Below are 24,133 nucleotides of genomic sequence, written 5' to 3' on the forward strand. Positions count from 1 at the left end.
GCTGCATTAAGACTCTTACAAGCCTTACCAGTGTAACCTCTGAATACTTCATTTATCAGGTAGCTATAACAAGTTGAATGCAAATCTTGTTCTTTAGTGAAAATTTTCACAGGATCATGTAGTGAACAACACAAATTAAATACTTTCAAGTGCATTTTGAACTTTTAAGGTTAACATTTTTCTTGGAGTAGTTGAAAAATCTTTTCCTTACGAAAAGCCAAGCACACATGCAAGGAAGATAAAAAAAGAAATGAAATTAAAACCTGAGAAGTTATGATAGATCAAAGCTGACAATGAAAAAGACCTTTGATGTAATTGCCTCCAGATTTTTTGGGGGTACGCAGGAAATGAAATAAGGGATAATAATTTCATCCTCTAAACACAAACTACGTATTTGCATTCCTCAGAGAAATTTCTATTAAAAGCTAAATCAGAACTCCCTAGTTATGAACTTTGTAGGCACTGAAAAAGACAATGACAGAATCTGTATCAAGGTCCAGACTGCTTACACCTAACTACTTTCATTGCAATGGGAGAAAATAATCTCCTGACTGGCTAATTGACTGAACTTGTTTATGTTTCTGAGCCTTGATTTCCTATTCTGAATCCAGGTCTGTCTTTCTTTGCGGTTTCTTCATTACTATAATGAGAAAAAAGCAAAATAAATTTTTAAGTCTTATATTTCTGAAAGAAAAGTGTATGAAGAGCTCATTGAAAGAATAAATGAACACTAACAGACAACAAAGTTTCTTACACAAAACTTTCAATTAAATTATTATTTTGAATTGGACCAACGTCAAAGAAGTTAAAAAACGAATTGTGAAGGTATATTACAAAACCTAAAAAAAACCAAAGCTATAGCTTTTTATTCTCTCTTTGGGTTGAAGATGGACTGAACAGGGAGATAAATAATCTTTTGAAAAGATCCATGGACACTGACTGCTGAATTTCAATCAGCCGTCAATGACTTGGAAGACCCCCTGGTTACCTACATCACCTATCACTTACATCCTCGCAATTTAGAATTTTAATATCTACCCCTCAGTGATTTCCCACTTCTGCAGTCTAGCTCTCCGGGTTGGGGTACCTCTCCCCGCAGCTGCTGCCAGAACACTAACCAATGCATCTCACAGCAGCCGACAAGCAGCTGAGAACATAACACAGCATGCATCACTCAGAGCTCACCTGGTCTTGCAGCTTGTAGATAAATTCTTCTGAATCACCTGAAAACCTACAGGAAACTGTTGATTATCTTTTCCATGTGAGTAATGCATACCTAGAAACTCCTCTTTTTTGGTGTAATATTACACAAAATTACAAAGCTGGTAGTGTGTTTTTTCTTGTTGTTGTTCATGTACCTTGTTCCAATTACAATTTTTTTCTGTTAAATTAAGAGCTGACTGGTTGTTGAGTTATGGTATAATATTTCACACCTTGTGAATTTAACAACACTCAGACTCTGGTGTTGTACCTACTCATGCACAAGGTGTGAATTATAGCTTCATTACTCACACCCTGTCATTTCTCATTGCTTAAGCATTATATTGAGGTCAAACAAAAAGATGAATTGATTTTAAGTTTGTTTCTGTCAATTAAAACTCACTTTAAATGTTTCATAGTAATAGCTTGTCATCAAAAGAATAAATTATTTAAGAACAAACAATTCCTAATGTATTTCAAAAGTGCACAACTGTTGGCACAAGAAGTCCAAGATCAAAGACTGGATTCATCCTGACTAACTGTGGTCAGCTCACTGACGTTCCAGCTGCACAGACAGGTTTTTGGACAAAGATTAACACCTCCAATTGGCAGTTCAGATCTCGCTGTCTTTGTTAATCTATGTGGATAATAGCATTAAAATAATAATATAGTATTTCCCTGACTGAGGAATGATCATGGGTTCTAATTCTCAGTTCTGAAGGAAGCACAGGTAACTCAGAGGATATATTTGTCATGTCTTTGTGATCAGATGTCTATCATCTGTTGGGAAAATGATCATTTAAATTGGTAGTAAATTTTTCTTCAAATATTTGTATGGATTTTTCTTCTTTGTGGTGCTGTTTTCCAGCATCTCTGCTGTGAATACAAAACTCTTGTGCTTGTTTTCTACAGTCATTGCAACCTACTTGACACGAACATGTTTTTGAAAACTGACATGACCCCTTTGATTAGAAAGGGGGAATTATCATCCATTCTGCTGAATTTGTTTTAATGCACAACTGAGAAACCTGTAAAATTCATACAGAAGAAACAGTAATGTTTAAAACATACACATTTTTAAATAATTCACATTAAGTTCAAGATTGGAAGAAGGAATGTGTTTATGAGAGTGCCAAGGACTTAGTGCCTTCACTGTTTAAAAAAAAAAGAAAAAAGTAAACAAAGCTCTCTAATCATTGAGAAAATAAACTTTATAAAAACAATACATAATTTCCTTCATAAATATATTTCAATATAATTTTATATACCTTGTAAATGTTAAAAAATCCTTTGGCAATATATCCTATTTTAATACATTTTTTGTTTGTTAAGAAAATAAACTGTGAAAACATTAGTTTATTTTCTTTATAATCAGACACTCTATTTTGGAGGAAGGGGCATTTCATTTCTCTTGTTTGTTTTGGGTTTTTTTTGACAAAAGCCATTTGTAACTATGGAATTAGAGACATAATGAAAGGACTATCTTCTTCAGGTGCTCCAGGTTTAAAAATCTGACAAGTAACACAAGAAAAAGTAGTTTCACATTTTGCCCTGGATGAATCAGGGGTAAAACTGTCACATGTTCAAGCACTCAGCTCCACTGTGTGGCTAGATAGCTCATCTTGTCTTTGGACATTGGGTCACTGTGATTTCCTCCTGTATTTGAGATCCCTCTGTCCTCGTGTGCACAGCCATAATTTGCCTCAAGTCCAGGATCTGTACTCTTCTGCTCTCCTTCCTTCATCCCCTTATGGTCTTGAGCTCCACTATTATGTGGTTGCTATTGCCAAGACTGCTACCGTTTATCATATCCCCAACAAGTTCTTCCTTGTTCATGAGCAGCACATGCCAGTACTGTTGGGTAATGATGGGATCCACTTCTTACATCAGGAAAAAAAATTTTACATTATAAGGTTTATGTCCAGTGTTTGATCATCTTGTACCTCTTGTCCAAACTGTGTTCAACATTACCATATCTTGCTTGCTGCGAGGACACTAAAATGGAGAACAGTATTCCAGCAGCAATTTTGTCAGTGCTGTATAAGAGGGCAAAATTGGTTTTGTGCTTCTTGGTATTAACCACTACATATATATGAAGGTTGCATTAGGACCTTTCACTGCAGTATTGTGCTACAAGGTCACGCTGAGGCGATTAGCTACAATGACCCCTAAATGCTTCTATGAATCACTGCTTTCCAAGACAAAATGTCATTAGAGATTAATAATAGTCATGCAGCCTTCCTCGTGGTTAATTTCACATTTACTGAAATACTGGAGCTTATGTTTGTCTGACATTGAAGCTAGCAGGTTTTTTAACTGCCTTAAATCCTCCTCTGATTTTATTAGACTTAAATATATAACTCTCTGATTTACACTCACCAAGCCACATTCTCAGCTGGCGTAAATCAATGTGACTTGCTGTTTACCTCAAATAATGATCTATTCCACACACTGCAGTTGCTTAAATGAAGCACAGAGAAGACATCTATATGATATGCATTATTGGCTACTTTACATATAATAAATCAAGATTAATATTAAACATTATATTGCATAAAAAGTGAACTCACAATTATTTGGAAAAATGAGGAGTCATTTAGATGTGCTAATTACATAGAAATTAAAACATGATTCTTTCAATCAAAGCAATGAATAGTCTGAGAGATGAATTGGCTTAAGTCCATTGCTTATCTGAGGCTTTCTTTATCCACTATCCACTTTATCCACTATCTCCTTTCTCCTCACTCCTGACCCCTCCTCCCCACAAATACATGCACATGTGTTCAAAAAGCCTTTATCTTTCCTAGAATGGACTCCTGTGATCCTCCCATTCTCAGTCAGAAGGTGGATCAAATGCAATTTCCTCAGCAGGTAAGACAAATTCGGTTATGTACTGCTCATCACTTAATGACTGTATGAATACAATAGCCTTTTAAACTCGTTCTTAAAAAAAAATATCATTTAAGATGAGACTCAGCCTGGTGCAGAAGACTCCATTTAGCCTGCATTCATTTTGGGTTGTTTTTGTTTTTTTTTCTGTAGTCAGAGAGGTTGTTTGTGACACAGATACTGGCTGAATGTACTTCTTTTCCTCTGCAAAACTGAATCAGAGCTGCCTTGTTCCACCATGAAGAGAACAAAAGGAAGTGAATTGGGAGGAGGTCTGTCACATAGCCAGAGCACTCCTGTATTTCTGAAGGAGCGAGAGAATGAGTTGAGACGTGGAGGAAATGTTGAGGAAGAAACCCATCTTGGTACAGTTCATTCTTTGTGTTTCTGGATGGAGTGTGCTGTCAGATCCTGGAGCCAATACCATGTGGAGAATACAGGCAAGATTATTTCTATCATAACCTGCTGTTCTATTCAGATATGTGTGTTTTGAAGCACAGAGAGGAAGAGTAAAGAAATCATGCTTCCTGCATGTATCTTGCCCAGTAGTCTCCCATTTTTATTGTTGCTGCTCTGCAGCAGTGCAAATTTGATCCTTTAGAATATTTATAATATTCATGAGCTCGCAGAAGCATGTCTGACTTTCTGCAGATCCCCCAATGCCTGACAAATTACATCCCTTTCATTCCCCTCTCTCAGAGAATATGCTGTTGTTGGCCTAAATCCTGGTGTGTTTCTGAGCCTGATTAGAACTTGACAGATAACTTGGAAGAAGCCACAGCATTGAAGTCAACAGTTCTGCTTGCAAAGAGGTTGTTATCTGGGTTATTGTCCACTTACATTCCTGCATGTGAGCAGACTTTCACTGAATTAATTCTGTACAATATATCATTAAATATTGCCCTATGCAGGTCAATCCCTTTACAATATTCAGACAGATGTATAGAGCTATATAATATTCAGAAATAATCACCATACCACTCCAAATTAATCACATTTGTATCTTTCTAACATTTTTCATTAGTTTCCCTTAAATTAGCCCAATTCACTTTTCCTTTCTTATCATGCCAAAAATTGCCTCAAACACAGTTTTTCTGTGCTGCTGAAGCTGTTCAGTACTTGTTTCACTATGAAGATCTATATACATTACAGGAAATGGAAAAGTTATTCCTGTATTTCCAGGAGGAAAGCTTTTGCTCACAGACCTGCAAATACTACAGAAAAATCTATTTTAAATTGAATGTTGATCCAAATAAGAAAGGACTGTAACCACCTCACATGAAAAAGAAGCACTCATCATCCAATTATTAATTTTTTGCTAAAGTCAATCCATCTTGCTTTCTGCAATTTTGCAGCAAACACAAAAAGGAGCTAACTTTCTTGTTAGCTAGGGAATTGGGGTAAGATGGTAGCAACAGTTATAATGTTAAATCCTGACCTTTCTATTACAGGGCAGGACTGTTTTCTCATTATATGTATAATGCTAGGGATAAGAGGACCCAATACATTACCAGGGCTCCTGTTATAGACACAAGTAATGATAAAGAATGAAGGAATAGACACACCACTTTCTGAATAAAAATGTCTGCTTCCTACTGTAAGACTCTTCAGGGCATGTTGCAGTAATGTGCTCTGGGAGCCACTTTTCTGCTCTTCCAAGCAGGAATAAAATGTATTGTTACACCTTTCACTGATTGTAGCACATACACAAAGCAAGTGATGGGCACAGAGCATAAAATACACCCTGCATTAGTATGCTGGACTGTTTAAAGCCTTATTTCACAAGTGGAGCGTTTGTTTCCTATGTCTTTTTTTATGAAGGAAGACACGACACTGAGAAATGTTTTCCCCTCTCCAGCACAGCATCAATGGAACAGGACGCAGAACAGCATTATACTATGCTTGATTCAATTTGAAGTGGGCATTTAAAAGGGCTTCTTTTTATCATATGTCAAAAATCTTGGTAAATAAACCAAAATTTTTGGAAATTCATTTGTAGTTCACAGCATAAGTCTCAGACTCTCCCTACTCATGAACCATAGATGGGTGAAACGACGACCCGTGTAGGTGTAGAAACCAACAGATTTTCTTGTCCTCGCACCCTGGATGCAAGGGTCCTGCTTGAACTAGTCTAAAGCAAGTGACTCAAATCAAGCATCAAATCAAAATGGCAGAATCCTTATATTTCACACTATTATAAGTGGGAAGGGCAATTGAAAACTCAGTAGTATAAAGATAAACAGAACCTAAAAGATTTGAAAGAAAGAAGAAAAAAGTCCCAGACATCAAACATGCTTACTGGAGCTTATCCAGCTCTGCTAAGCTTCCCTTTGTTTTCTTTCACCAAGCTGCCCTGACTATCCAAGCAAGGAACAATCTTCAGTTTGGTGCACGCAATCATGCGCAAACGCTTTCCAAAATCCTGTCAAAAAAGATGGTTTTTTGACACACTCTCAGAAAAAAAAAATGTTTCCAGGTGTGTGTAATGAATTTGTGTTTGTATTTTTTTAAGTCAGTAATGGCCGCTCCAGAGAAATCAGCTATGAGAAATATGCTTCATTATATTCAATGGATCAGGACTTCAGGGTGATAGAATGAATGCTAAAGCTGTGACTTTTCAGGGATAGATGTAATCTGCATTTAATCTTCTAATTTTATTTTCTGTCCACAGCTTTTTTCTGCCGCCTTTATTGTCATGTGCAACCTCAAGCTTCTAGACCAACAGATGAAGTTTCACAGATGTCTCAGAAAATGTTTCACAGACGTCTCAGAGTGGGCCAACTTTAGGAATGTCTCTTCCAGGCACATTTAACCCATTTTAGCTAAGATATCAAGATATATGGATGTGTTCTAAATCGCAGAGGCAAGCAAGTTGACTAGGAAACTGCAATGTGCTGACTATTTGAGTATGCATATAGTTCTCTTGAAAGCTGTACCTAGTGATTCCAAACATTTTACTTAAGATTACAAACCTGTCTATTTTGAAAACTTTTCAACAACAAGAAAACTTGCAACACTATACAAAGCACAGTTCCTGATAATATCCTTCTTTTGGCCTTTTTTTTTGTCTTTTATTTGTCTTGATATTTTTGCCTATGGGTAGCTAGCTTAAATGAAATTTTAACAGATATGTTATACACCATAAATGAAAAATTAATTCAGTGCTAAATCTTATGAAATCCTAAGTCTAACGAATTAAAGACTAGATAGTCATGTTGAACATTTAATACATATATATTTGTGTACATTTATGGGGAAGGTTTACTTGTTTTCAGTGATTGTAATTTTTTTTTTCCTGTGCAGTCAACCATAACTGTTAGCCAGCATAAATATTGCCCAAATTTTTCAAAACTGATTCAAGGTTTTAGATGCTTCCACTATGACATGTCTGGGATGAGAGCTGATTTTTATGGAATAACTTTTTGGCACTTCATGGACAATGCCTTGATAAGGGGTTTTGAGCTGGGTTATTCAGAAGTTATTTTCTGAATTATTGGAAACTGAGTAATATTTTTGTTTCTCTGGTTTGCCTTGTTCAGAAATGCTCTTCTGAAAAATAAATCTCTCTAATGAGCAACAGAAATGTTTTTAAAGTTTTAAGTTAAAGAACAAAACAACTAACTAACATGTATGTGACCAACACCTGCACTCAGGCCATCTAAAGGTGAAGATTTGAGTGCGTTTAAACAAATGCGCTAGGTACTTCATCTGATCCTGACATCTAGTTCACAGAATCACTGTATTTAATTGTGCCTGCTGAGAACACAGTGGAATGCCATGTTGGATGTTATATTTGAAAGGTTTTGCGTAGGAATCCTTTAGCTAAAGAGTCTGAAGACCATTCTATCTGTGTGACAAGTGTGAAGGAAAAATCTATTTCTGAATGCCTCAAAAGAAAAAAGATGTGTTCTGGTTTTGACTATTTTTCTATAGCTTAAAGAGCTAGAACTGCACAAGTATCGGGGAATTCCACAGATCTTTGGTTACTGGTTTCAGTGAAGGCTCACTTTTACTTTTTATGCCTCTCCACCGTTGAATGTTAAGAAATTCCTGACACAGAATGCAGCAAATGTTTTCAGCTTCAGTTCTCACCAACTCTTCAATACTTATGTCTTCTTGTTTTGGAAAATGAATATACACAATGTTTTCATTTGTCTGTTTAACAAATATGCCTGAACGCTCAATAACTTATCTTTGAAATTAACCTGTCAGAGTAATCATGACACAAATATAATGATGAAACATTACTCTGCTCTAAAGATGAATTTCTGTAACAGTCATAACTGGCCTCTGGGGCGTTACTGATTGATGAAGCAATACTTTAATAGAAAATGAACTAATTTATGTGTAGGTCTACACAGAAAAATCTACGTATTTTACTATGTGCAGATTCATTTGGCCAACCATCAACAAAATCATGGTTGTAGACTTTGATTTGTGTTTGATCCAGAGACATATGTTAAAATGATGTATACATTAACCTAGAATAGAATGAAAATATAGATGCACACAAGTATCCAGTTTCTGGCACACAAGTATCCTGTTTCTGCATTGTACATTATTTCTTTGCAATGTTCCACATTAAGATAAGAACTTATTTAGCTTTGAAAACATCCGGCAGCTAATTATTAAAATAAATTAAAGTTTTTATATACCAACAAATTTTACACAGTGAAGAAGCTATAAAACACATACTACCAAATCCAAACACAGAACTGTACTTTCTCTAATTAGATGTTAACAACCTGTAAAGTTAATCCCTGGTTCCTTGCCTGATTGAAAAGTTGCAGAAATTGTAATAAGTCTAGCATACAATAACAGCTGTATGCCCTTACCTTTTTTACTTCTTGTATTATAGTGCAGATTTTACAACATATCGGAAGAAATCAAACAAGGACTCCAGGTCTTAAAATAATCCAGTGAAGCTGATCTTTCAAAAGATTCTCCTTTCAAAAACCAGAAGTGAGAATTTAAGGATTAGTAAATCATGTAGTATAATGGTATCTCATCAACTTATTTGCAGGTTTTTGGTTATGTTTTGGTTTTGTGGGGTTTCATCTTTGTTGTTTTTACAATTGCCTTACAATGTAAGACTATCTGCCAATCTAGGAATACTTAATCTATACATTGCTCACTTGCTAGAAAGACTAGAAGGAACCTTGTGGGATTCTGCTTTGGGTTGAGGTAAGTAATGTCTTGGGTTCAATAGCTATATTGACCAGCTCTCTGCTGATATGAAGGGAGCCTGAAATAGCATCCTCAGTTACAGAAGCCTATGCTGTAAGACATGCATACCCTGCCTTGTTACTTTCATTTTATCATCACATCTTTTTTCACCACTGTTTTACCCTTTACACACTGGCTTTCAGTCAGATGGGCTAGATTCATGATTGACTCAAAATAGTCATACAGCTTCTTTAAGGAGTAGGTTTTATTTAGGAGAAAGATACCATATTTTTTGCGGTATTGCAGAGAAAATGAAAAGACCTTTTAGCAGGATTTATTGAACAGAGTTCAATAAGGGTCATCCAATCAGTGTCTGAAAGATCCCTTCATCTACTTGAATTTATCCAGGAGTTCATCTTAGTTGCTCCTATATAATACATTATTTAGTGGGAACACTGTGTACAGAATTACCTAACTATTTTCTATTTTGCTCTAATGCTTTTGAAAGAAGCCATTATTTTCTGAGGAGAGAAAGAAGCATACATTAATTTGCCTATAATTGCCATCACCAGTTCTTTAGACTCACAAATGACCTTTTTTTCCCTTTGATCAAAAGAATTTGAAATGCTCTGAAACTTTGAATTAAAGTTCTCTTCAGTTCAGACTCCGTATTTTTTGAGTAACTTCATCCGCTAACATATTTTAAGGAAGAAACTGATGATAATTTTTTGAGGATGAGATAGGTTTGGTTATTTGTTTGATTTTAGGTTTGGGCATACAACACTGGTCTAATTATCTTTGTTTTCATATCATAACCATTTCACAGAATTTAGGAACAAAATAATTAAGGGCAAAGGTTGTCCTTCCTAATTTTAAGAAATAAGCCACAGGGCATGTAGCGTAGTCAAATACTCTTAGTGTAAACTGTTCATATGCAGCCATGTACAGTATCAGACAAGCTATGTATCAGTTCAGTAGAACAAACTAGTACTATATATTACATTAATATTTTTCAAATATTTCAAATCTCTTCCACTGATTTTTATCTTTTTGGTCTCTCTGGCTTACAGATACACATGGTAGCTGAATTTTTACACATTTTGCAAAAGATTCCCTGAAGTTTCTTCAAAGAGATTTTTAAGACTCCTATGTTAAACCTGCCCTCTGTATTCTCATTTTATGACACTGATATCTTAGAAATGTACTGGAGAAATTTGGGTCTGCCTTTAATTTTCAATGTCATCCATCCTGAAGCACTCTTCTGTGAACAGGGAAACACAGACTTACCAAAAATTTTCAGATTCCCTGGCTTGGGAAATAGAGATGTGATAGTGATGGTGGTTTTCTTACACAAGACCTTTTCTTACCCAAATGTCTCTGTGATAGAGATATTTGAAACCCCAGCAAAACATATTAGCTATTTTCCTAATAATTTCTCTAAATTACTGCAGGACTAGACTGTTTCTGCTTCACATAGACTTTCCCTGTGCTGCCTGAGCAGGGCGCTGTGTCAGCTGAGAAAGCACAGAGAGGGACAGGGCAAGGACACCACCTCTTCGAGGTTCCTTTCTCCATGTGGAGCCCTGCCTGCGTTGAAAATGGACAAAAGGCCACGTCCTGCGTTCCTTTTTACGGACAGTCTGGGGACATACATTTTTCCACAGCATGTAAAGTCTGTAGAATCCAGGGACTTCCCTTGAGTGTAATTTGAGGATGAGTGGAAGGAAGGCTTCTTGTGTTTTTTATCTTCTCCTCCCTTTTTCCATGCAGCTGTACGAAGGTTCAGCTTGCCCTTAACCTGGCAGTCATAGGGTACTTTTTCCTACGGCCTTTAGACAGGCTCTTTAGCTGCTTTAGAGCCATAGTGAGCAGTTTAAACTGTGCAGATTTTTGGTGAAGTAAATAATGAGCAAACTCTTAAAATAAGAGAAAATATTGTCTCCAGTAAAAAAAAGAAATATAATTTTGTTCAAGCTGGGACTTGGACTGTCTTGCTCAATGTGTTTCCTGTGACGGGTGAGTGTTGACTTTGCTGAAGAGTGGCTTCTTTCACACAATTGAAGAGTATTTTGGCAGCTCTATGATCTGGATATTGCCTGCTCCAATCTGTCTGCCAGATCACACTATGAAATTTGAAACAGAAACTTAAATTAGCATCACAGAAGATTTCAGTGTTATAAAAGGACAATGTTACACATCCTCATATTCCAGCCTGTCTGGAAGCTGAAATTACATGAGGCTACATATATTTTTGCTGTGATCAAGGTTTTAAGGTACTCCTCTATATAAAGAGTCTACAGTGGGAGATGGGACTTGTCCTGTATGAACCCTTGACCAGTGCAAAGGCACAAAATATAAGGCTGTAAACATTTTTTTTATTAAAAAATGCACTTAAAAAGTATAAATATGTTAAAATTACCCACTGCTGCATAAAATAAGTTAAAATATATACAGCACGCAGATGTTTATGCTTTAGGGCGGAAGTCAAACACTAAACTGCCTGAGGTCAGGAATATATTTTCCCTCTGGGAAGTTGTCCATTACAGATTTTTTTTTGACTTCTCAAAAGCACTGGCTGTTACTTATTTTTCAGAAGAGCAAAGCAGATCAACTGAACTATTGGTTTAAGCCAAAACAGCACTTCTGCAAATTCTGCAGCACTAGCAATTTTTGCCTTACATCAGAGGTATGACTTTCTAAAACAAGCAGCACAATAAGAGCAGAAATACACCCTGGCATTTGCCTGCATAGCAGATTGCAGTGACCTATATTTGTCTTCTGCAACCAATTCTCAGTAGCCTCTGTAATGATCAAATTGATGGTTTAAAGGTATGGATCAGTGGAAGTAATAAAATATGATGTTTCCCTTGTATTTCAGCTTTGAAATGGTTCAGAATTTGTGGCATGTAGCCACCAAAAATACATCACAATAATTTTCTGAATTTAATGACTTGCGGTTATGTAATCCCTCAAATACGCCAGTAGTAATCTTTTTAAAACTGATTGATTTTGACCCATGGCTTTTCCTACAGTCTCTTCTGTATAAAACAGCACTTTAAAATGTTCTTCAGCTTGATTTTTATGGTATACATTTTATTTTCATTTCCAATTGCCATTTCGTTTAAAAAGGCAGGCACTTAGTATCTTACCGGATTGCTTCTTGGGTACAAGTGACACTACTGTGGTATGTTACTGCAGTGACATCTCTTACATTTAGTGCAATTCCTGACTAAGCCAAGCTACATAGCCACAAGGCAGAGAGCTGCCATAACAAACATTAAAGGATCTGTGTAGCCAGCGTAACATATTTTGCCCTTTATTTCACTTTATTGCTACACATTTCATGTACTGCGCTTCCTCTTAAAATCATGCCAGAAAGTACCCCCACAAAAGTGTTTGGCACAGGGTCATTTTTTAATGGAAAGTTAGGAGGGCTGTGCAGACTTCACCAACTCTTATTTCATGTGTTCGGAAACACCCAAGCGCTTAACCAGATTATCAAGCAATGTGGATTTTGGCAAGCTGTAACTCAGATTTGGTCTGTAAGTAAACTCTGCCCTAATACATCTCAGACGTCTCTGACTCCCATGGGAAATCCTTCATTTTGTCCTAGTCATCCAGTCTCTTGACAAACAGCTGCAATACAAAGCTTCAGTTCCTAACTGTGAAGAGAGACAGCAATACCCGCCATGCCTGACAGATCTGTAGCTAGCACCAGTCTCCCTGTGGAGCAGATTTTAGTATGAGTACTCAGCAGCTTTTTGGAGAAACAAATTAATTCATCTAGTTGTAATATAAAAGAGGAAGGTCCAGAAGGAGAAAACACAGGACAGCATCTCCTGTCCTATAGAATCAGAACCATGCTTTCATAATAAGTCTAGATTTTCACTGTGTCCCCAGAGTTCTATTTATTATTATTCTCAACAGAGGGCTTAATTTCCAACATGACTGGGTACTGGGTACTGGGGCTCCTTAAAGAGCCTCAGTAAGGAAGATACATGATACATCCTTCCTCTGCAAGGAAGATACATGAACAGCTGGGAAATAACACATTCAGATATGGTGCCTGAGGGTTAGGAGCACTGCTCACCTGTTTTACAATGCTGATAAGAATTGTTCTTTCTGTGAGGTTGTGCGTATACAGCTACTGAGAAAGGGAACCCTGTTATCAGAGAGTTAAATGCAACTTGAGAAAAAAAGGCATTACCGCAAGAACGGACACTATTATTTAATTGTAACAGTAGGAGAGTAATGGACCACTAAAACAAAAGCTGAAGAAGCAGAGCATCTATACAAAATATTTGGCATATGCCAAATACAGCTGGTACAGCACAATGATGAGCTCTGTAAAAGAGCCTAGAAAGTTAGAAAGCGTACAATATTCAGGAAAGATTTTTTTTTTTTTTTTCCAGTTCTTGGTAGACATAGTTTTTGCATTTCTGAGCAATTATGAAGAATAACACTCCTCATTTTTAGCTGCATTAATTTTTGAAATCTCGGTCTGTCTTTTGTATAAAACTTTACGTTAGCAGTACCAGCTGGCGTACTGAAGTTTCCCATGTATTACAGAATGCATATAGTCATGGACTGAATTTGTAGACTTTGTTACATACAAGAAGATGCTGTTGCATGCAGTAAACCCCTGGAGGTAGGACTGTATATGCTTCGGCTACAGCGTCTACTATAAATCTATATCATTCAAGTTTTCATTTGTTGCAGCCCTGTTTTGAGAGCTGAGTGGTATTTAATATCCAAACATAATTTACAAATCATGTCCTCTTGATGACCAAATGAATGGAATATACTCAGCAGACACTGAAGTCCCCAAGCTAGGCTGTGGATCTGGCAGCAAATTTAGCTCCTGACAACTTTGCTATGAATTATTTATTTAAAATTGAAACCTAAGCTTCTAATTCTGAAAATTATAAACCTACCAAATTAGATCTGGCATATTTCCCCTGTCTTTCTTGAACTCTTGCAAATATTCATGTTATCTGATGCTGTTACAAGTCAATAACACTCCGGGAAGTGCGTTTATTTTTATTAGATTAATTTCATCCCATATGTTCCCTTGCAGTTATTTCCACCTATTGGGAGCTATTCACATCACACACACTTCTAATGCAGACTAGATAAGATCCTTGCATGAGAATCCACCCTAGGTATTTTAAGCCTCTGAATCTGAGCTGAATGTTTGTTTAATTAAGTGTAACTCTTCATGAGAAACCAGAGTTTTGCACTTACTGTGAAAAGGGAGAAGAAAGGGTCTGTTGAATGCTCTAGCATCACCTGTTTGCTAAGAAAAGCTGAAAGCTGTCACCCACAGGAAACTCCATACCCTCATGGCCTCAGTGTCCTTTCTTTCATGAACTGCAAGGCAGCAAGGAATGAGCCTGCTAAAACTGTCTCTAGGTGAAATACTTCATATTGGCCAAGTAGAAATACGATGGTGAACAATGGGAGGTGAAGAAGGGCAATATCCACAATTTATACTGTGAATAGGGTAATGAGAGAGGTAAAAGGTCAGGACAGGCAAGTAGAGGTGCATATGAGAAAGACCAAAAAGACCAGTTTGAGAGAGATGAGGAGAAAACTGAACAATGCATTATGGGTGGACTGGTGAAATAATTGTTTTAGCAATTTCTAGCAAGACAGAAACAGTAGCCTAAGGCACCCTGTATAGAGGGATACAAGCACTGAAATTAGACGTAAATTAAGCTGCAGGAGTAAACTCTTCTGACTATTGTGCCTTCTGCACTCAAGCTGGGATTGGGAGAAGGGGGTCTCTTGTTGAAAGTGTATGTATGGTGTCTCTTGTCCCTGTCCTTTTCCCCGAGTTTTCATAACTCTATGGGAAAGTTTCTTTTTTCTTCTTAGTCCAACAGTTTGAACAGAATGCTCCAAATCCACAAATTTCACTATATTGTCTCTATTTTGGTGTAAGTTCTGAGGAAGATGCCTGGAAAATAACTATAGTACAACTTTATTAGTAACCTGGTTTGTGTTTCAGAGTGAAGGACCTATGCATTTTAAAGTGAAGAAAGTATACTGTATTGATATTTGGGTCTGTAATCACTAATAATTTTCTTCAAAAATTACAGATATGTGTTAATAGGTTTGAAACTGAAGACTGACATATTTGGTTCATCCAAGGCAGCAGGCTATGTAATTATGAAGGCACGGGTGCAGATTAGATGACATAAGGATTACATTCATGGTTTTAAATTTACCTACACCTGGATGAGAATTCAGTAGTGGTAACATAACAGATCTTCACAGTAAGAAATACATTACTACAATGCAGTTCATCCATATTAATATTTCTTAATAGAAACAATCATCTTTTTTAACATCATGTAATGACAAGTTACAGGTTACGCTTATTGCCTCTTGCAGAACCTACTCTAAGCCAAAATATTTAACAATGTCATCAACAGTACCTTGCATGGTAGTACCATATTGTGGCAGTTTTAGTACTATGCTTCAAACTGGTGAAGTGCTTAGGAAAGTGTAAATTATCGTTTAATTTTTGTTCCACCTGTCCCTGTTTTTCCCTCCTGCCAGTGAGAAATATAAGACACCAAACTGAAGAACCAAAAGGATGAAAAACACTGATTCTGCCAGTAGATGCAAAGGCAGAAATGAAATCTGTGTTAAACTGTGCTTGTGTTAATATTGATATATTTAATATTGATGTATGGTTTGGGTTACCTGTATGCTAGAGGTAATCTTCTTCCTCTTGGCTGCAATCTGCAGCACCTTCATTACAAAGGTAGGACAGAAATCCGAACATGGGCCTTAGGGAAAAAGTAGCCAGACCTCACCACTGCCTGAATCTTGTGAGAAAGTATCTACTGGTACTTCTATGTTTCCATGTGATGCCTTCAACTTGTCATATGCTCTGTTACTATACCTTCTGGATGACTTCAGAGACTTTTAGTATGAGTACTGAGTTACAACATCTGGCTATTACTGCCATGTGGTATTATTTTGTTGCAAGTTATTAACCGTATTTTCAAAATATCTCAAGTTTTGGCAAATGTTGCACACTTTAAAGTGTTTACTGACTACCTATGAACTTTCAGTCCCTTAAGGGGCAGGTAGGTGTTTCAGGAGGCCTCTTGTTTTGGCCAAGGAATCCACAAAATATTTTACTGACTGTCAGAGCCTGAGCTGCAGTGGGACGCAGCAGTGAAATAGTTGCTTTCAAAATATGTAAGGGTATGTGTAAGGAAAGAGTCTGTTTTTTTAAGGTATCTATCTGATCAAGGACCTTTGTCAGTGCAAGAAGGTATAATAAGAATGGGAGGAAGCCATAAATAAGAACACACAGGGACACAAACCTCATTAACAAATGATGAGGGACTGTTCAGCCTGGAGAAAAAAGGCTCGGCGTGATCTCATCAATGTACATGAATACCTGAAGATAGGGTGTAGAGAAGATGGAGCCAAGCTCTTTTCAGTGGTGCCATGACAGGATGTGAGGCAATGGGCACTAACTGAAACACAGGGGGTTCCCTCTGAACATCAGTCAGGAAATGCCTTTTCACTGTAAGGGTGACTGAACAGGTCGCCCAGGGAGGTTGTGCAGTCTCTGTCCTTGGAGTTTGTAAAAGCTGTCTGGCCATCTTCCTGGGCAACCTGCTTTAGGTGGCTCTGCTTGGGCAGGAGATTGGACCAGATCGTCTCCATAGATCCCTTCAAATCTCAATTGTTCTGTGGTTCTGTGGTGTTTGTGGTGAGGAGTAAGTTTTGGGTTTTTTTCCAACAGTTAGCACAAAGACCTTACTTTGTGCTGTGCCTACAGAAGCGCTTTTGTTGAAAAACAGTAGAAGTGCTTTCAGGCTTCCCAGCGTCTATGCACTTGCTAAAAACAAAAAGCTTCTCCCTGTTGTATAATTCTATGATACTAATGTAGGTTTGAATTTGAGAGACCTACACATAAATTTGACCTTAAACATGGAGTCAAGCATTTGCTGATTAGTGACAAGGGTACACTGGAAGTTAAGGACATATGTAATTGCTTTGCCATTCAAAACAGAAACCAAACCAAACCAAAACACTGTGTTACTCTGTCTCTTGTTGGGGGTAACATCCTGCAGTTTCTTTTGTGGACTAGCCCGCAACTTGTCTTATTATTTCTGTACCTATTTTCACATACTGAAAAGCAATGGCTGTCAAATACTCTTTATTCTCTGTTTGCCTTTCTTTGTATATACATTTCACTTCACCTGTGTATTTGATTTCATTACAGAAGTTCACCGTGCATATATGCACTGTGCATATCTTAACACTGCAGAAAATTGGAGCAAGGAAGGAATGCCATTGCTTAATCATTTAGATGGTATTTCTTCAACATAGTATATTACACCTATGATTTATCATCTGCATCATTTGCTAGTTGATTTTTAAGGTGGGGATAAAAAGCTGAGGCCTGACTGCCCAAGAGAAACTGTCACAATCTTTTTTGATATCTCAAGAATGACACTCAGTTTCCTCTGCTCTGAGAAAACTCACGCATGAAGGCTCTTAAAAATACACTGCCAAACACTTCTCTGTGTGTGAGGCAGGGAACTGAATAAAAAGGGAACACAGAAGGCAAAGGAAGAGCTTCGTTTCAATAGCCTGCAAGTTCTTTCACTGCTGCGTCTATTTAACAGAAGTATAATTATCATTCTCCACTTGGACCATCCTACAGAAATTTAAAAATAAATATGAATAGCCACATTCTTTGAAAGAATATCATGAAAAGCTGAGGGGGATTTTTTGAAAGTTTTAATTCACTGGTGTATTTATGGCCTTCTACTATGCTTTGACCATAAGCAGCAAGACTTCACCTTTACAATTTTCAGATGAATATTAGCTGAAACAAATCAGAAATGAGGACGTTTCCACAAAGGAGGGCCCTTATGTCCCTCTCTGTCTCTCTAGCTAGGTCATGCATGTAACTTACACTTATTGGAGCCCTCTTTCCATCTCTTGGGTGTTTCATTTTAAGTAAAATGGAGGATTATGTACTTGGTAACTGCTGAAGGTCAAAGATAAATATGCAGAGCAGCAGAACATTGTGCAAATATGTAACTGTGCAATCACTGTAGATTTTAAAATAGATTTTCTGCATCTCTCAGCTGCCTAGCTACATGAAAATAGTTAAGACAGCAAAGAAAAACAGTTGACGCTGACAATCCGCTCATTTAGCTTGAGCTACTGCACATAAAGAACTACTTCTCCAACACGAGCAAACACAAGCATCTGAACAAGCATCTGAACATCTAATAAAGAGACTGTAGAATTACCAAATAACCCTGGATTCTTTTTTACCTTTGTAAGACATTAGTAAGCAATTCAAACATGTACTGAGGCATTGGCACTGACACCCTCCTACTTAAAAACTGATACATTAGTTTAACAGCACAATGCATACAATGATACGGTGAAGTCTGTGGATATATGGCATAAGCCTAGCATCCCCTAGTTGAAAGAGATCTGATTAGTATGCAGCTGATCTAGTTTCAAAATGGTATACATGTTTCCTAGAACTGGGAAACCACACTTCCTCAAATCTCCCTTCCAGAACCAGGATTACTAAAACACTCATAACCTTCCTTTTAGTACTCCTCCATATGGAAAGTTTCTGTAACAGTGTACACCACCAGGCTTTTTATACGGATGTTTAGATCAGATTTTAGGAGAATTTTGTTCGCTGAAAGGGCATTGGAACAGGCTGCCCAGGGAAGCGTTTGAGTCGCCATCCCTGGAGGTATTAAAAAGATGTACGGATGTGTGGTGCTTAGTGACACGGTTTAGTGGTAACTTGGCAATGCGAGGTTAACGGTTGGACTTAATGATCTTAAAGGTCTTTTCCGATCTAAATGATTCTATGATTCTATAAAGCTAGTGAGAACAGTTTGGAAACTCAGTGAAAACATAAAATATTCACTTTTTTGAGCACACAACAAAATAATTCAAATTTTTATTGCCTCTGTGGAGCACACATTCTTTATAAACCAAAGAAATATTTTCTACAGAGAAATGAAGAAAACCTCAGGCATGATCATGATTTCCTAAATAAAATATGACCTATATTGAATACAAAATATAAAAGACACAAAATTCAGTCTTATATGTGGTGACATAAGTTATTAGTCCTTAATCACATTTCAGAATGTTTTGGGTTTTTCAGGGTGGAGGAATTTTTCCCCCTCAAAAATCCTGTTATATGAGCCTATTTATTTTGAAAATAAATAACATCAAATCTGTATCTAGAATAAAAACTCTTTGCTGAAATGTGAATTCTCCAAAATTTCATGGAAAAGCATTTTGTTACATCTCTCAGAAATGAGTAGGTATGTAAGCACACGCCTGTGACCACAGAAAGCCAGAAACAAAGTTCCCTTGAAGGGTCTTTCAAAAATATATGGTCCCTCCCAGCTCTCATCACAAATCAGACTAGCACCATTTTCTGCTTAAGTTCTTGATACTTTTAACAGGTCTCCATTCATCTACAGGATATTGCAAAATAGTAGTATGCAGTGGTCAGATACCCCCTTACACTAGAATGTATAGGCAGGGTAGTGATGGGTTATATGCAATAAGAGAGCATTGCTCCTGCATTATATAGATATTTTTCTGTCTTTTGCAAAACTTTGTATTCTCTGCAAATGAGGGAGTAGTGAAAAGGATCTGGAGGAGGAGATGACCCTTTTCTGCTCTACAGTAGCAATGAAATGGCAGGAGGAAGTTGAAAGGAAACAATACAAGGATCAATCCTGCGAAGCACAGAGCTTTTGCTGAAGTTATTGAGTGCTCTTGTTAATCTCAGCTACAAGCGAAGGTGCTCAACAGCAAGGACAGAATTGGACCTTTACAGAACTCGAACAATGTAATAGGAAAAATTTGCTAGAAGAGAGCAAAACATCTTCATAAATAGGAAAATAGCACACAGGATGGAAAAGGACATGATATTTTGAGAACAATACTGCCATTACAAGTGACGCCAATAAATAACATTAAATTGATAGGAGGGGAATGAAACATAATCAGGACTCAGAGCAGTAGTTTTTTCATGTATACAATACAGGAGGTGTGTCCCATTAGAAGATCACTAATTATTAACAAACTCTAGCTGACTCTGTCTACAACACCCAAAATCCAGGGGCATTAATGAATTTAGATTAAAACTGAAAATACTCTTTCTTTCGTGAAGGAGGTATAAACTGATAAAGGACATGTTTCTCCTACCACATCAGCTCTTCCCATGTTTGACTCTGATGACTTTAACAGGTCAGTTCCTTGTTTGCACTGGTGGCACTGGAAGAAACGACGATGCTCTGTACTTCTGTAGGGCAGAGAATGCAGACATATTTTACACATAACCATGAGTTTCCATACAATATCTTTTCCATGAAATTTTTCAGTATGTGTCTCTAAGCTTCAGAACACCTCATTTGTTGGAGATTTGAGACAGGGAGAAAATCCTTGCAATCTGGATTTTAAAAGGGACATGGTCTGCAGGATAGAATCCAGCTGTGGGTCTCAATAATGTCTTGAACATTTATTGTACATAGCGAAAGCAACAAGGTAAATATCAGGGCATTTGACATAAGTTTTCTGTGTCTCTCATCTTTTCCACTCAAGGCAGCCTCACTCCTGTGGATAGAATAGCATTTGGATAAAGAGCTCATTGAAGACTGAAATGAGCCTGGTTTTCTGGAATGGAAGAAAAAAATTGCTCCCACGAATAGATTTTTTTCTAAGAAGGGCTTAGGTTACTTCCTCATTTTGTTGAGCTAGTGAGTGTCACAAAACGAGTCAACTTGATCCAGGCAGTCGGGTTTCACTGGCCCGGTAAATGACATGCTTTAACCTTCCTTTGACTATGAGGGACACATAGGAAGATGTAGGTCCTTATTAGTTATTTGAGGGAATTTCAGACAGAAATATGTCCTCTCACTAATTGCAAAAAGCTGTGTTGGCAAGCTAACATGATATTTCCTTTGGTTTATTGTGTATCTGTTCAGCAAATAGGTATAGAGCAAAGCTGTTGCCTATGTTTGAAAAAGGAAATACAAGCTTTTAATTTACAGAACATTTCAATCTGATTCTTTTACTAATATTAGCCTGCGATGACTCCTAACCAAGCCTCCCACAGGGTACAAATAAACCCATGATTTCAGCAGACTGTGCGTGTCTTCCTACAGACAGTAGTCTGGATGAAATCTACTAGCAATTGCTGAATATTTTGGGTATCTTGCATTTCTAATTCTAACCAGCTTGAGAAAACATAAGAACAAGATATTCTAGAACAGCAGATACGTACTGTAAATCATGTGGAGGCAACAATCAGAAACTGGTATCTTATGACAATTGTAGTCATTTAGGATTCTTTATTATGTTAATAATCCTAACCACTTGATACTACCATTTCAGGACAGATTCATCTCAACTACTTTTACTGCTCACTTCTTACCCACTTACCGCATCTATCTACTTAGCTCTATCTAATGGTATAGCTTCTTGTACAGTCAATGGAGAGAAGATGGATAATCATACCCTAGACCATACCCTGGACCAGATGCTTAGTTAGTGATTCAAAATCAGCACTTTAACATATCCCTCCATTCAAGGGTGTTTATTCTCTAAGTGATGCAAATATATTTCCTGTGTCATTCTTTTCAAGTGCTCACTGAAATATTATACTTTTCTAATGTTATGCTTCTTTTTTCTGGGAGCTGTGATTTGATCACAGCTAAGCAGAGGGATACTCAGTTATGTTATATGACTGCATTGCAAGAGAATATGTTTTTGAAAATCTGCTGCCAAAAATATTCTCCTGATACATTCTTTCCTTTTTTATATCTGAGCTAAATTAAAGAATGTAGTGACAAGTGTAGCGTATAACCAAAAGCTTGGCATGTTAAGCATATTAAATAGTAAGCTATCTGTTTCTTAAAACCATGCAATGTTATTAAAACACTACAGGAATACTAAAAGGCAATACTTTTGTTGCAGGAAGAAGAGCTAGGGTATTGTGACATTTGTAAAGATTTTGTCTTTCATTTAGAAAATTATAATTTTAGGAACTTCTAAAATTCTTTACTCTTCCTTTCTTCATGTAGATTTAAGTCTTTTCATCTATCCCTTTATCAAAGAGATTTTGGTATATATTACCAAATATATGCCTTATAAATGAATTATCTCAGTTTTCTCATGAGTTTAAATGCAGTTTTAAAGGCAGTATCTCACATTATAGATTCATTTCAGCATTTTACTGAGATGCATGATTAATTTAAAAATCTACTTTGCATCCTTGGATCCCTTAGTCATTTCAAATGGCTACTCTTTGTTCTCTTTGTAGCTGGTAGAGAAAATAGGTTTTTTGTGTTTTATGATTTATCAAATCTATGTTAAATGTCAGCTTCAGTAAGAGATATATCATTCCCAAACTCCATTGACTATATTAACTAGGTTGGCCCATTGAGATATAGACCTCTGTGTTACAGATGCTTTCAGTGTTTTTCATGACAAACTACGAAATGACTCTGCCATATTTAGCATAGATACAGCCTAAGGTCTTATTATAGTATTGAACTATAAGATTCTGAAAACACTGACCTGCAACCTCAGAAAACATTTTAGGCTCTTGTAAATGTTGTATATCTAAACTACTAGTCTTCTTGCTTTTCATTTCACAATACTTTTAACACTGAACTTTTTTTTTCTTGACTCGACAGCAAGTTTTCATTTGTCTTCTCTCTTACTTAGCAAAATATCCTTCACACTAGTCTTCCCAATACTGTCCCAACCCTTGATCTGACCACATCACATTCATTATACCTTTCCATTTGCATCCTCTTTGGGGCACAGGGTTGACGTTTCTTATTGCCTTCCCCTTCTTTCTTTACATTGCCTTTTTTATTTTTTCTTTTCCCTGTTTCCAGTTTTGGTATCTTCTCAGGTATCTATATTGCTCCTTATGCTTTCTTCTGCACATGAAGCGCATATGATGGCTCAAGAGCATACCTAAAATCTGGTCTTAAATGCTCTTTTATTTCATGAAGCTCAAGAAAAGCTAGAGAAACTACCCACTTCAGGACTGCAACTGACTGAAGTAATAGAAAACATTTTTCTGTAAGATCAGGAAAATTTAGTCTGTTTTTCTTCCCCAATTTTGCAAAATCTCCCCAGATCTCAAACATTCCCACAGTCATTCCTTAATTCACATCTGATTTTGAAAACTGCTGTTCATCTATTTTACTTACTTTATAAAAGAATATATTTTAGTTAGTTACTGGAGAAAGGGACTATGGATACCAAGAAAGTATTTGCCTACTGGTATCTCCTATTAATTTGACCTCATTGTATGCTTTCTTATTTTACCTCTTTCCTATCATCATCTCCCCTTTCTGCATCTCTATCTTTTTCGATTTTACACCCTTCAGACCAGATATGAGTTGAAGCTAACTTTCATGTTCTGTGCTAACTTTATTCTTTGAAGGATCCTAGCATATTTTAAATTCTATTGCATCAGAGGTATATAATAACTGCTGAAGATAATGAGAAATAAATAGAAGAATGAATATGAGTTTCTCATCAGGAATGTTTTATAACGCAAACAGTAAAAAAAAAATAATAATAGTTTTAAAATAACAGCTTCAACAAGCAGATGGCTTAAACCATTGAAACGGACTTAATATATTATGAAAATGTAAGAATAAAAGAAGTTACAATTATTAAATTAATAGAATTAGACTATATGTTTATAATAGACTATCATTAACATATTAATTATTTATTCATCAAGCCAGCAATAGCGATAGCAATAGCAATAATACTAATACAGATTGCCTTCCAGCAAACCAGTCAATATACTATACAA

The sequence above is a fragment of the Chroicocephalus ridibundus genome, chromosome 1 (assembly GCF_963924245.1).
Source record: "Chroicocephalus ridibundus chromosome 1, bChrRid1.1, whole genome shotgun sequence".
In the NCBI taxonomy this organism is placed as follows: Eukaryota; Metazoa; Chordata; class Aves; order Charadriiformes; family Laridae; genus Chroicocephalus; species Chroicocephalus ridibundus.